This window comes from Podarcis liolepis (assembly GCF_965112155.1).
Source record: "Podarcis liolepis genome assembly, chromosome: 3".
In the NCBI taxonomy this organism is placed as follows: domain Eukaryota; kingdom Metazoa; phylum Chordata; class Lepidosauria; order Squamata; family Lacertidae; genus Podarcis; species Podarcis liolepis.
The window spans coordinates 60,493,307-60,506,800 of record NC_139557.1 but is presented as its reverse complement, the minus strand read 5'-3'; the positions used below and the strand labels follow the sequence as shown (position 1 = coordinate 60,506,800).

Below are 13,494 nucleotides of genomic sequence, written 5' to 3'. Positions count from 1 at the left end.
CAAAACATCAGATATTAAAAGCTTCCTGATGCAGGGCTGCCTTCAGATGTCTTCTAAATGTCATATAGTTGTTTATTTCCTTGACATCTGGTGGGAGGGTGTTCCACAGGGCAGGCACCACCACTGAGAAGGCCCTCTGTCTGGTTCCCTGTGACCTCACTTCTCACAGTGAGGGAACTGTCAGAAGGCCCTTGGAGCTGGACCTCAATGTCCAGGCTGAATGATGGGGCTGCAGATGCTCCTTCAGGTATACTGGGCCTAAGCCGTGGTAACCACTTCTAAAAATGCATGTATGTGTAGAGTGTCATTCCTTCATTGTTTAGTGATCAGAGGTATCTGGTGTACATGTGGGAGCAGGAGCAATATTTCCAGGGTGCAGCTTCTAGGCAGATTTGACCCCCACTGTCTCTCATTTTAACTACTTTACCTCATAGTCAGGGATATTTTTATGTCCAACCAAAACAATATTCAATATTCATAGAGAATATATTTAACCATAGATCCACCCCCATCCCATCCCACCCCACCCATGCTGGAGGTCTGTAAAGAGTTCTTTTATTGCACACCAGCCCTGCCATGTAATTGAAGTGACAAATACAGCACTAATGGGTACTTAGATATGTTAAGCAGGCTAAACATGCTAATGAGTCCTATGAGTGTGGCCTTTGATTCAGCAATAATCTGTAATTAAACTATTGTGGACTGCTTTACATTTGAAACAGATGGGCAAACAATGCCTCTGCACATGCTTTCTTAGTGGCAGAGGGCTCGGTTAAATTATTTATATATTATGTAAAAATATAAAAGGCTCAGCATCCATACATCAAAACTGACCCCTTTCAAATTATTTTATCCAATTATACAAATTGCAAGTAGGGACGCAGTTTATTTCCTGCAATCCTGTCGCTATAGTAACCAGTGTTGCTAATTGTGAGATTTTAGCCCAGTCAATTAGGGACTTTTACACTTGTAACTGAACACTGCTCAACTGTGTCTGCTCTCTAGACTGACACTAAAGTCCTGGAAGAATCCTCATGATAAGTATTTAACTTCAAGTTGTGGCACAGCTTTGGGGCAGGTTCTCAGAAAGACGGAGAAGGGTTTTCAACCAGTATGTACTGCTCATGAGCCAGAAATCATCATCATCATCATCATCATCATCATCATCATCATTGCTCATCTGGGTGGGTTTCCTTCTTTACATTTCCAGGGGACCGCACAAAACCAGGAGCACAATTTGAAGTAATTAAAGTAATGAGAAGTGGACTCCATTGTGCAAGATTTTTCTTTAATCCTTATACCACAGAAAATAAACAGCATTTAATAAAAATCACAGCAATAGTAAAATAATACTGTACATAGACCCAAACAATGTATGTAGCGTTGTGGTCAAGCTTTGAGATATATAGGACTCCATCTTATTTTTAAAAACAAAAAAGCAAGCAGGTGAAATTATATAGGAGAGTCAGAACAGAGTATGGAAAACATCATTTCTCCCATTTTAATTTGTTCAAAATACAGCAAGTTTCCCTGACTTAGTGAAACATATTTTAGCGTGGTTACACAATTTTGATCTCACATGAGTGTAGTAGACCTCACATGATGCATACTTTGGGAACAATTAATATTAATCTACTTTCAAATAAGGAGTGAAATACAACTGATGTGTCATTAGTCCAAGTCCCTAATTTTAAGGAAGTTGTGAGAAGTAAGTTTGAAGAACACTCACGAGAAAACAGATTTCAGTGTGTTTCTGGGCTATTTGAATAAATGTGCAATCCTAGTAAGGTCTACTTAGAATGAAGTTTCCATGAGTTCAGTGGGACTTACCCCCAGGTAATTAGCTGTAGGATTGCAGCCTAAGAATAACCCCCCCTCCCTGCTCCATTGAACCACTTACTACTCATACAATTCCCATAATTTTCTAAATGGATATGATGTTCGCTTTCCAGTATACTATTTTCTTTTCATACTGAAGATGAAGAGCAACTGCTTCTTCTGAAATACAGAAATCTAGAGAGCACCCGGTGAAAGAATGGGACACACAGGTTAAATATGAGCAGACATAGGATCAAAGTGATTTGGTACAGATCAATGGGAACATCCTTTGTGCTCTTCCGTGCTGCTCACTTCAAAGTATGAGGTTAGTGGCAAAGTTAAATTAACAAGACTGGTGATAGTTGCGTATTAAATATTTTAAGGGGTTGCATTAGAGACATCAAAGGCAAACGGGCCAAGCTTTGCCAGTGGCATGAGCATACATAATAAAGATACCGGACAAAGACAGCTGTGCTTTCTTGAACAGAGCAATAAAAGAATCAATGAATGCAGGCAATTAGGACATGATTCCAACTAGTTCATTAGAGAGAAAGGGAAAAAACAAGAGAGCCAAACTTACGTGCTCATTTTACTTAATATACAGTGGTAATTGGTTCTCAAACGCCTTGGTACTCAAACAACTTGAAACCCAAACACTGCAAACCCAGAAGTAAGTGTTCCGGTTTGCAAACCTTTTTTGGAAGCCAAATGTGCTCCATTTTGAGTGACACACTTCCGTTTTGAGTGTTACACTGAGGTCTGTCAGTTTTTGCTATTTGTTTTGCATTTTTGCTTCTTTTGTTCTTGTGACTGTGCGGAACCCATTTCAGCTACTGACTGTGTACATTGCTTATTGCTTTCATTTTATGGATCAATGGCCTCATTAGATAGTAAAATTCATGTTAAATTGCTGTTTTAGGAGTTGTTTTTAAAAATCTGGAACGGATTAATCTGTTTTGCATTACTTTCTATGGGAAAGCGCACCTTGGTTTTGGAACGCTTTGGTTTTGGAACGGACTTCGAGAAGAGATTAAGTTTGAGAACCAAGGTACCACTGAAGTCTCTCCTATTATTTTATGCAGATAGCTAGTTTTCATGTTTGCCGTTTTGATTATAATACATTCAGGAAAATTAATTATTATATTTTATTAAATTTGTTAGTCACTTTATCTTGCTCAAGGCAATCCAAAACAACTGACAACCAAACCAAATTAATGACATCATACAAAGATCGGTTGGATCCTGAGCGTGGCTCAAACCAAATTTCCGCCCAAGGAAATGTTTACTGGGGTCCACAACGCCCCCCAGTATGTTTCTGTTTATTGTGCTGAAGGCAGCTATCGTCATAAAGTTTACAGCCAGAAACATTAAACATCCTTTTGTCAACAGTCCCCAGTTATCAAGCCTGACAGATTCGTAACACATGTATAGTAAAACTTTGCAGGCTAATCCATAGTAATGCAGGGAATCCCTTGTGCGGATTAAGTGACGTTTTGGGGATTAGGATGCAAGATCCTGGCTAGTGCAGGTGAGGTCAGGCATGACACTTCCTCAGCAGGGCTGCAACATCGCTTGCAATGTGTAAAGGATGTCAGACAAACAGCATTAAAAATACAACCAACCGAGGAGGCTTTTTACACCCTAGTCTCACCTATTTGCTCTGAGACTCCATAACGCTATTTATTATGACAGCTTACTAACTTGCATAGCAAAGCGCCAAACCTGAAAACTGGAATAAAAATCACACTGGAGTCCATGGAAGTCTATTCAGGTAACCATTTTATGATGAATGCTAGAATTTTCCTCAGGCACCAAAGTAGACGGAAGAGTGTGCAAAAGCGTTGTGCAAAACAAGACTACAATCCAAAATAGAGCAAGAATAATGGATTTCATCAAATGATGTTTGCCCTTTCACGTCCCCCTCTAAGAGGATGCAGCCAGCAAACCTGTTAGTCGAAACAACTCCTAGAAAATCTGCAAATCCAAAGCACCGGATAGGATGATTGTGAATGCCTTGGCCTAAGTAGCCAGCATGTCGGTTCATAGTGGTTGTTATGTACTGAAGTTCTCACCCTGGGCTAGCAGGGGGATACTGTAGATAGTTCAGGTCCACATATGCAAATAAGGGATCTAAAGTGACGTTCAGTGATTGGATAGTTACAGAAAGTTGTTACAGTTACATTGTACTGGAGCTCTATATAATCAGGCTGGCTGAACCCTTCAGTTCAGTTCTGTTCTGACCTGTGAATAAACAAGAGCTGTTTGGAGAATCGCTGTGTTGTCTGATATGTTCACCCACAACTTAACAGTGGTTACATGGCCTTTAGGGTGGCATGCATCCTCTCTGTCTCTCTGGCTTGCCACAGCTGGAACTGCAAGGCAGCCTTTTGTGAACTGCAAGCTAAACTTCCCTCTCTTGCTGAATGTTATGTTGAAGCCATCATCGCTTGGCTCACTCACCCGTTCTTAGGGCCAAGCTACATGTTACGTAATTCCTGCTTTCAAAAATGCATGCTTAAACTGGCCTCTTTAACTCTGAAGAAAAAGCAGCTGTGAGCCCCCTGGTTTGACATATGCTCCCGGTTTTGCACTTCTCTTCTTAAAGCAAGGTGAGCTGCCTTACATATAAAATAGCAGCCATCGTTCTTCACAGCAACTGACCCAGTCATTCCAGGCTGATTTAGTGAAGTTATTTAAATATGTAGCAGTGTAAACAGACCCCTAAGCCAAGCTAATGTGCGCAACATCGATTGGGAAGCAGATAATGGTGTTAATGCAGGCACCGAAGGACAAGCAGCTTCTAAGCCTGTGCTGTACTTTCCGTCATACAAGCTGCTCAGAATAATATGTGCAGTTACAGAATCAGGAAACCTCTTTAAGTGTTAGGTGTGTGTGTGTGTATCCTTTCTTCGCTTACCTGAGAGTAAGTCCCATTGAACTCAAATGGGTTCACATCTGAGTAGACATATATAGAATCATGATGTTAATGTTACTACTCTTAGCCTTCCTGATCTGTGTACATGCGGGGGGAAATGAACATTCAAATGTTGCAAAGTATTTCCCCTAAAATAAAAGTCTGCATATGATGTGATGTGATGATGATTCGGTGTTGGATTTTTTCCCATGTGTATGTATAAATCCAAGAGTCCTTCGTTTTCCCTCCACAGTTAGGGACAGAGACTATTTTCAACAATAGCCTATACTTTGCTTCCATCCAATAATAATGGGGCTCAAAATGGAAGGGGGAAATTTAAAAAAAAAAGAAAAAGAAAATGAGAGGTTTTCCAAATAAACAACCCTTTTCAAAACAACCAGTGTTTGTGTGTGTTGTAGGACGGTGGGAAAAATGGCCGATCTGGATTCTGAACTATTAGTTGAAAAATGGCTGTCAGCAATGGCTGCAGTCCTTTACACACTTACCTGAGAGTAAATCATACCGATCTCCTTATGACTTACTATGAAGTACATATGAGGTCACGCACAACCATTCACCATGCTTAAAACCATTCACCATGCTTAAAACGAGTAACTATTTACTCATAGCACTTGAAGTGTCACATGCCCTTGATTCTGTATTAGTTATGATATACAGTGGTACCTTGGTTTTTGAATGGAAGCTGTTCCTGAAGACCGTTTGAGTTCTGAAATGTTCGAAAACCAAGGCACAAAGGGTGGTCTGCAAATGTAGTTGAGAAAATTGTGAAACACTCAGTGGAAGCTGTTCTGAGGTGCAAAAACGGAAGCATTTACTTCTGGATTTTTGGCTTTTGAGTTCCGAAATGTTCATCACCGGAGACGTTCAAAATCTGAGGTACCGCTGTATATAATTATATATTATATAGTCTTAGAATAATAAGAGTTAGAAGGGATCATAGTCATAGAATAATAGAGTTAGAAGGTCATCGAGGCCAATTCCTTGCAAAGCAGGAATCCTTTTGCCCAACGTGGGGCTTGAACTCATGAACTTAAGTTTAAGAGTCTCATGCTCTACCGACTGAGCTATCTTGCTGAGTGTTATACGTACATATAATAAGTACATACAGCTGTTATGTTGAGGCATCAGGCATAAGCCTGCATTTTATTAATGTTTGATCAGGGCTTGTATATTAAAGAGGGCTTAGATTTTTAAAAGTTTCATGCCAGGCAAGAAGGCTAGCTGCTTAAGAAAACACTGACAGTGTTTTCTTCCTAGACAAGGGGCCCCTTGATTGATAGCAGAAAACAATTCTCAAAGTCGTAAAAGCTGAAATTACAGTAAAAGGACACTGACCCTACATGTTATAGAAGATAAAAAAGGCAGAGATAAACATAATTAATAGTTGGTAAATAGTAAAATAATGCCAATGTGCCTCCCAGTAAAATGAGCCAGATCTTCTTTCCAAGGTTAAAAAGGCCAAGACCAAATGGAGAAGCATTTAGCTGGCAGAAATTTTGGGAAGTCTTTTAAAGCTGTTTCTTTCTTAAACTGAGAGAGTTTAAGGGCAATAAATGTTGGGAAGAGCTAATGAAAACAAAGCAGCTGGCTGAAGCAGCTGGCTGAAGGGGGGGGATGTAAACTGAAGAGGCTTCTTTTAAAGCGGTTTTTTACTGTGTTCCTTTTTTTACTGAGTTCCCTTTTCTACTTCTACTTTACAAAGACCTTATTCTTATTCTATACACCAGTGTGGTGTAGTGGTTAAGAGCGGTAGTCACGTAATCTGGGAAACCGGGTTCGCGTCTCCGCTCCTCCACATGCAGCTGCTGGGTGACCTTGGGCCAGTCACACTTCTGTGAAGTCTCTCAGCCCCACTCACCTCACAGAGTGTTTGTTGTGGGGGAGGAAGGGAAAGGAGAATGTTAGCCGCTTTGAGACTCCTGAAGGGGAGTGAAAGGCGGGATATCAAATCCAAACTCTTCTTCTTCTTCTTCTTCTTCTTCTTTTAAGAGGCTACCTGTGTTGTGTATTAAATATATTGCCTTAAATGTAATTATGCAAAGGATTTAACAAATGCTAGAAGAGTTGTATTTTGTAATTAAGTCAGCCAGCAGCCTAGCCCCCCTGCCAGACAGGAAGACGCCGTCCGGGCAGTCCTGATATATTAGCTGTCAGACATTTGTTTAGAAACCTTCAAATGAAGGAGATCTTTCAATGTTGATGTGAAACTCAAGATCCTTGACATATGTTTAAGATAAAAATTTAAGATTAACCATTTGTTTTAGAAGGCAATAGGGCAAGGAGGGCAAGAGGTGAGCTGGTAATTAAGATTCCTTGTTGAGACACATGTAAGATATATTACTACTTATTTGTCATTTATAGATGTAACAATATATAGCTCTTTGTGTTCCATATAAGGACAGAAGGATATGGGTGTATCTTTTTGTGATTGGTTCTAGCAATCAGCCAATAGGAAATCCAACCAGGCTGATTGGACAGAGGCAGCCACAGGAGGAGCAAAGGGGGCTGGATTAAGGGAATATAAGGGCTGGCCATAATGGCAGGAAGCCAGGCCAGAGCTTGGTAACCATATACCACTGTGCCTCTCATTTATTTGTCTGACAAATAAATAATTATTTTAATTTCTCTATTGCTGCGTTGAATATTTCATTCCAGCTAAGCGTTAACCACAAGCAGGGTGCTACAATGTTAGGGGGGAAAATACTTGCAGGACTATGGTGCATTTCACACAACAATTTCAAATCATTTGCTGTAAAAAAGGTAAGGAAGCATGGTTTTTGTAAAACAGCAACCCTAAGGCTTTGGGTCTTCAAGTGGGACAACCACATATAAATATATGGTAAGAAATTAAGAAATGGGTCCCCAGATGCATGTTTGGGGTCAATTTGAGTCTTGGGTACGAAAATATTGAAACTTTGGCCCTGAACCCCAACTTTGAGAATAAACCTTTTCAATAAAAGCTTGTAACATTAACAGCTATCAAATTAGATAACAAAACCTTGCTGCCGTAAAGCAACAATAAAGAACCAACAAGAATAAAAGGAGTAATAGCTGTAATATCCATGCAAACATTAACTAGCAATAACAGTAACTCAGGAAAATAGGACTGGTTTTATGTGATGCCTAAAAGTTAACAAAGCAGGCATCAAACAATTGACTTCTGGGAAACGATTCCAAAATATGCAGGTTTTGGGGAGACCATCTTTGTTCAGCAGGTGGGGAGGGGCAGAGAAATTGGCATCTATTGAAGATTTTAAAGAGTAGGTAAGCTAATATGGTAGCTGGAAGCTCTTCAAAATGTTGGTTGCAGGGAGCTATAGGGTTGGCAATGTGGTACTGCAAATAGTGTGAAGTACTGTACTTTTCCGTCTATTAGACACCCCCGTGTGTAAGACACCCCCCTATTTGGGGGGACTCAATTTTAAGAAAATGAGGGGAGATGGCCCAGAGTTGTTGAGCCTCTCCCCCCATGCTGCTGTGCGCGGGAAATGATCCAGGGAGTGCTTCCCGCACGCAGTGGCATCGGGGGAAGCTGTGCGCCGCCAGCCAGAACCCCCAGATTGCTCCCTGCGCGCAACAGCATCTTCCCCTCCATGCCACTATCCGTGTATTGGATGACTCCAGCTTTTTGACATGATTTTTGTGTCAAAAAACCTCGTCCAATACATGAAAAAATACAGTATTTAATTGTTAATTTTTATTTTGTGGTATTGTTTTATGAGCCTTGTTGACAGAACTGCTTTAAGTGGTGGTCCACCATTTTATTGCAATTTGATTTGGTGACTATTCTGGGTGTCTGTAAAAGGAAAAAAGCAAACTCTTAAAACAGGACAAAAATGGAAACTTTTTTCCCTTTTAAAATGCCTTTGATTTCCATACACTCCCTCCAATCCTGTGGAATATTATGACGGTTAACAACTTGGACTTCAGTACATGGGTAAGAATAGGATGGAATTTCTAACATCAAGACACCCTGCCATCTGTTTCTCTTTTAAGAAAAAACCCTCTCTCCACAAATCGGCTCTTTTAAGCTTTGCTGGGAGAAAGCACTGTATCATATGACCCGTTTTAAAAACCACTTACACAGGCTTTACAAGTCAAAACAGCACCTTGAACTTCTCGTGCACAATTTACTAGCATCCAACACTGCCATGAGCAATGCTTAATAGCTGCAAATGCTCATTTGTTGCTGTCATAATACGAGTACAGCTATTAATAATAATTAGCTGTGTGGAAATGGGAAGGAGTGCCATAAAGACAGTCACATTTGACCCAGGGTTGCCCAAAAATTTTCCGAGGCCTGAGAGAAAAACGGAAGAGTAGGTTGCATGACTGAGATAGAACTGTATATGAGAATAGAGGCAAATTGTAGCTGGGAGCCATGGGAACGGCTGGGCTAGACTCCGTATCAAGAAGCAATTCACCTTGCTCAGCTATAGTTAATGGGATGTCAGCCCCAGGCTGGTGAAGCCCAGGGAGCAAAAGTACAGGTCACCATGGCCTAGCAAGAGAGGTGGATGCTCAAAAGGAGAGAGAGGGCCAACATGTGTGTAATGCGAAACGTGTAGCATGCAACTGGAACTGCATTTATTTATTTATTTAAGAGTAGGTGTGGACTGCCAGCACACAGGGAGGGGTCATGATCCAGATGAAAATCCCACCCCCCTCACCCAGCTATTGGGATGAAAAAGAAATAAAACTCCCACTGGAACTGGAGGGAACTTCACCCCAATTCCTGGTGAACCCCACAGGGGGAAAGCCACAGAACAACTGGTGGAGCTGGGAAAAGACACAATGAGGATCTTGCATTCGTCTGGTAAAATAGTACTTGTCTGCTCACCCTTCATATCTCCAGCCTGTATGGTTGGTTAATGGAGGGCATTGGTTCTCTGACGCCAATGCCTATCTAAGTCCAGGCAGAGGTTGCTTGACCTAGTATGTATAAGAAACAAAATAAGGAATCTGATCTTGTGAAAGGGAAGCACACCTTTCGCTGTGTAAGCAGACAGCTTGCCCTACCATGTTTGGAACCATTAAATAGGTTGTTGCTGGATGGAAGCTGACGGGACTTGGTAGTCCAAAACGTTGGGAGGGTACTAGGTTAGCGAAGAATAAAGCACAGCATACAATCCAGCTGCTTAAGAAACAAAACCCAGAGGTATAAATATAGGGCTGTATTCAACAAAGTTTTACTCATAGTATACCTATTGAAATTAATTAATCTAAGTTAGTGACGTTCATTAATTTCAGTGGGTCTACCCTCCACTTAGTTGAATATCACCGTTAGATTTTTTAAAAAATCTATTAAAAACCCAATAGTTTCAAAAAATAATAGAATTTCATAGCTCAAGGACATTTGGAATTATTATTCCCATTTTGTCCACCCTGAAAACTCAAGAGCAAAGTCACACTGGATTCAAACAAAATGTGTCCAGATAACAATTTCATAGAGCTACAGCTTAAATGTTTTCTTGTGGTGTGCGTTGTTAGGAAAGAGCATTCACCAGAAACTCCCTTTACAGCTCATAAATTCCTCATTTTTGAAGCATAAATGAGACCCGTGGAAGAGAATGGAGACAGCATTGTCATTTAAACCAACAACGCTGACAGCTAGACTGTTTACTTTTCTGCTGTGGTTCTTTTCCCCCTTTACATAAGCCAGGGGTCACAGTCGCAGCCTAGCCAAACAGCCTAAAAAACACAAGGAAAGGGAGTAAAAATCGGCTGTTGGATGTAGAAGGCACAGTTGAAGCCCAGTACTCTTTGCACGCTGTTAAAGAGGACAGTTGGTTGAAGAAAGAGAGGGAAGAGAATTGTAAAGATGCTTCCTTTTCTTTCTGGCCTTGCCTAATCCAGGAAAAACATCTTGCTTTTGTCACTATGCTTGGGAGATTTAATTGAAAGAAGGGTCCCCCAGCTCCAGTTGTTTATAACCCTACGCCAATTAAACTTGCTCAGGCTGATGCTGTTAAAAACATCAGCAGCTGCAGCAGCGCAGCGCAGCAAAGCAGCTATAAGAGGAAAAGATCAGGGTGGGACTTTTCTCCTTTCATACCTTCAAAAGTTCATGATCGCTGAAGGAGAAAGAGCTGCTTCTGCTGCTTCTGGAGACAATCAGGGCCAGAGCTGTAGAACATTCCTGCCATTTTTCCTGAGCTTCTTCAAGCTCTGGGGAAAACAGAAATGTGGAGACAAAACACATAGGCTGTGTTGACACAACCACAAGTGCAAACTGTGCCAAGTATTACTGTAGGAGGCCCATTCAGAAGTAATCACTTTACTCTTCTTCAATTCAAAAGACACAGTTGTGCTCAAAGTAGGATTAATGTGCAGAGCACAGCACTTAATTCTGTTTCAAGGTCAACTGTGAGAAATGACATGTAGCTTTGGAGGGTACGCCATAATATCCCATCAGCCACGGGTAAGATGAAACAGAAGGTTGTTGCACTCAGGCTCTGCTTGTGGGCTTCTCATGGGCTGGTCAGCACATATGCATGTAGTCAGATCCAGTAGGGCTCTTCTTATGTTCTTTTGGCACTTCTTTCAAGTAGAACTGCAGTCCTTTCTTCCCATTCTGGATCTGACATTTCCTTGGCAAATGGGCTGCTTATAGGTTTCTTCTGCTTTATCTACCAGAAGACTGGAGCATCTGGGTGATGTTCCAGAGCTTGTACCTATAGGCATCATTTGCTGATCTCCTTGGCCACTGGAGACCTTGCAATCATTGGGCAATAATATGTGTTGTTCCTTGGAATGCACCTGCCTCCAGCCATGAAGGCATAGCATATCCATCATGGCTAGCAACCTTATCCTTCATTCATTTTTCCAATCCTCTTTTTTAAAGCCATCCAAGTTGGTGGCCATCACTGCCTCCTGTGGGAGCAGGTTTCATAGTTTAACTATGTGCTACGTAAATAAATACTTTATCTTCTGAATCTTCTGCATTTCCTTAAAAGGAACAGTTCCTTTAGGCCACTGATGGTCCCCTTCAGGAACCAACAGCATGAGCGTCCTATTAGCCCAGCCGTCTTTTTCCTAGGATCAGCCTGCCCATTAGTGAAATGATGGCAGAACAAAATATTGCTCCAGGTGAAAAAGATAAGCTCAGTTTTCATGTTTTGCTGAGGTTATAATCTCAGAGAAGTAAATTGGCATTAAGCAGTGTGCCCTAATCTATAGTTACAGCTAAAACATTAACTTGGTTCAGCAAAGGTGTTTGCTGACAAGTAAGGTAAAGAAGTTTGAAAGCACATCAAAGTGCAAGTAGATAAATAGGTACCACTCTGGAGGGAAGGTAAACAGCGTTTCCATGTGCTGCTCTGGTTTCGCCAGAAGCGGCTTAGTCATGCTGGCCACATGACCCAGAAAAACTGTCTGCGGACAAACGCCGGCTCCCTCGGCCAGTAAAGCGAGATGAGCGCCGCAACCCGAGTCATCCGTGACTGGACTTAACGGTTTGGGGTCCCTCTACCTTTAAGGTAAGGTATGGTTATATTTCATGGAGTAGGTAAAGACAAAGTCAAATGCAAGCAAGGTTCTATGAGGGTCAATTTTCTTGAAAATACACAGAAACATGGGGAAAGACAACCTGTTTCTGATTATCAGCCAGAGGATAAACTGTTCTTGGAGCTTCCACTGTCTGCAGTGTGAATTCTACAACTATAAAGTGCTCTGTGACTGCAAAAGTGAAGGGAAAGCAACCTGGTGATAACGAGTCCAGAGGACCAAGAATTGTTAAAAGCTGCATTCCTGCTTCACAGATAGAACTTTTCTCAAGCTTTTCCTAGCTGATATACTCTTTTGGACTCAGCATATCACATCCTGTTTTTAATCTCCCTTCCCTTTCCCATAACACTCATCCGATTTAGACTGTGAATTGGAAGGCAGGGGCTGTCTGAAATATTATCACCTTTGTATAGAATGTAGTGCTTAAAAATAGTTAATATTAAATTGTATTTCATTATTCCCTGACCTCCTGTTTGGGATTCTGGAGGTCACCAATGAAGCTATCCCTCCATCTTTTGGATTGACGTGAATACATGATGACTTGCATGATGAATTTGTTTTAACCTGTGGCACCACTGAATGTTTGGGCTGCTATGTTATATAAAACAACACTCTATTAAAATAGAATCTTAAACATCCCCTGCACTGCTGATGGTTTGTCCTCATCTCGGACTGGATTCCAGCCTGAAATCCTAGGCACTGCTGTTCACTCAGCAGCTCTGCTAAATTTAATTAGCCTTAAATATGTCTAAGATTGCAGGCTTACATAAAAGTAAGTCCAGCAAACAGACCTCAGAGAGATGTACAATAACCACAATAAAAGCAAAACACAAACCATCATAAAACCAAAAAGTGAACAGTAGCGATCATAAAAGAATAAAAACTGCAGGTCAACAAAAGGCAGCTCCTTCAAAATGCCAGGCAAGCAAGAAATCCTTAACCTGTAACATGATGGATCACATAAACGACACAGGAAGCCTTTTACTTCCATGCAAATCTCCGTCTGCGGCTTTTCTTTAATGCGAAACGTATTTCTTGCGCCGCTAAAAACGCACTGATTTCACATGCACCAAACCAATCCCTGCCCATATCAGAGCGCACAGTTGTTTTTTCTTTTCTTTTCATTTCTTTTCCTGGGCCAGCCCCGTCTATGCAACAGCAAAAAAAAAGGGGGGACCGCGAGCGAAGGAGCGCGAAGGCGGGGCAGCTCGGAACTACAAGCCGCCTGAAGACCA

General features: G+C 41.3%; 1 long non-coding RNA gene across 1 annotated transcript; it reads right to left on the bottom strand.

Moving 5' to 3' along the window:
* Positions 1 to 8,315: 8,315 nt before the first annotated feature.
* Positions 8,316 to 13,412, bottom strand: LOC310704575. Its single transcript, XR_014524891.1, has 4 exons — positions 12,726 to 13,412; positions 10,809 to 10,921; positions 9,594 to 9,685; positions 8,316 to 8,549 (listed from the first exon to the last, which is right to left on the bottom strand). It is a non-coding gene; the product is annotated as an uncharacterized lncRNA (long non-coding RNA).
* Positions 13,413 to 13,494: the final 82 nt, after the last annotated feature.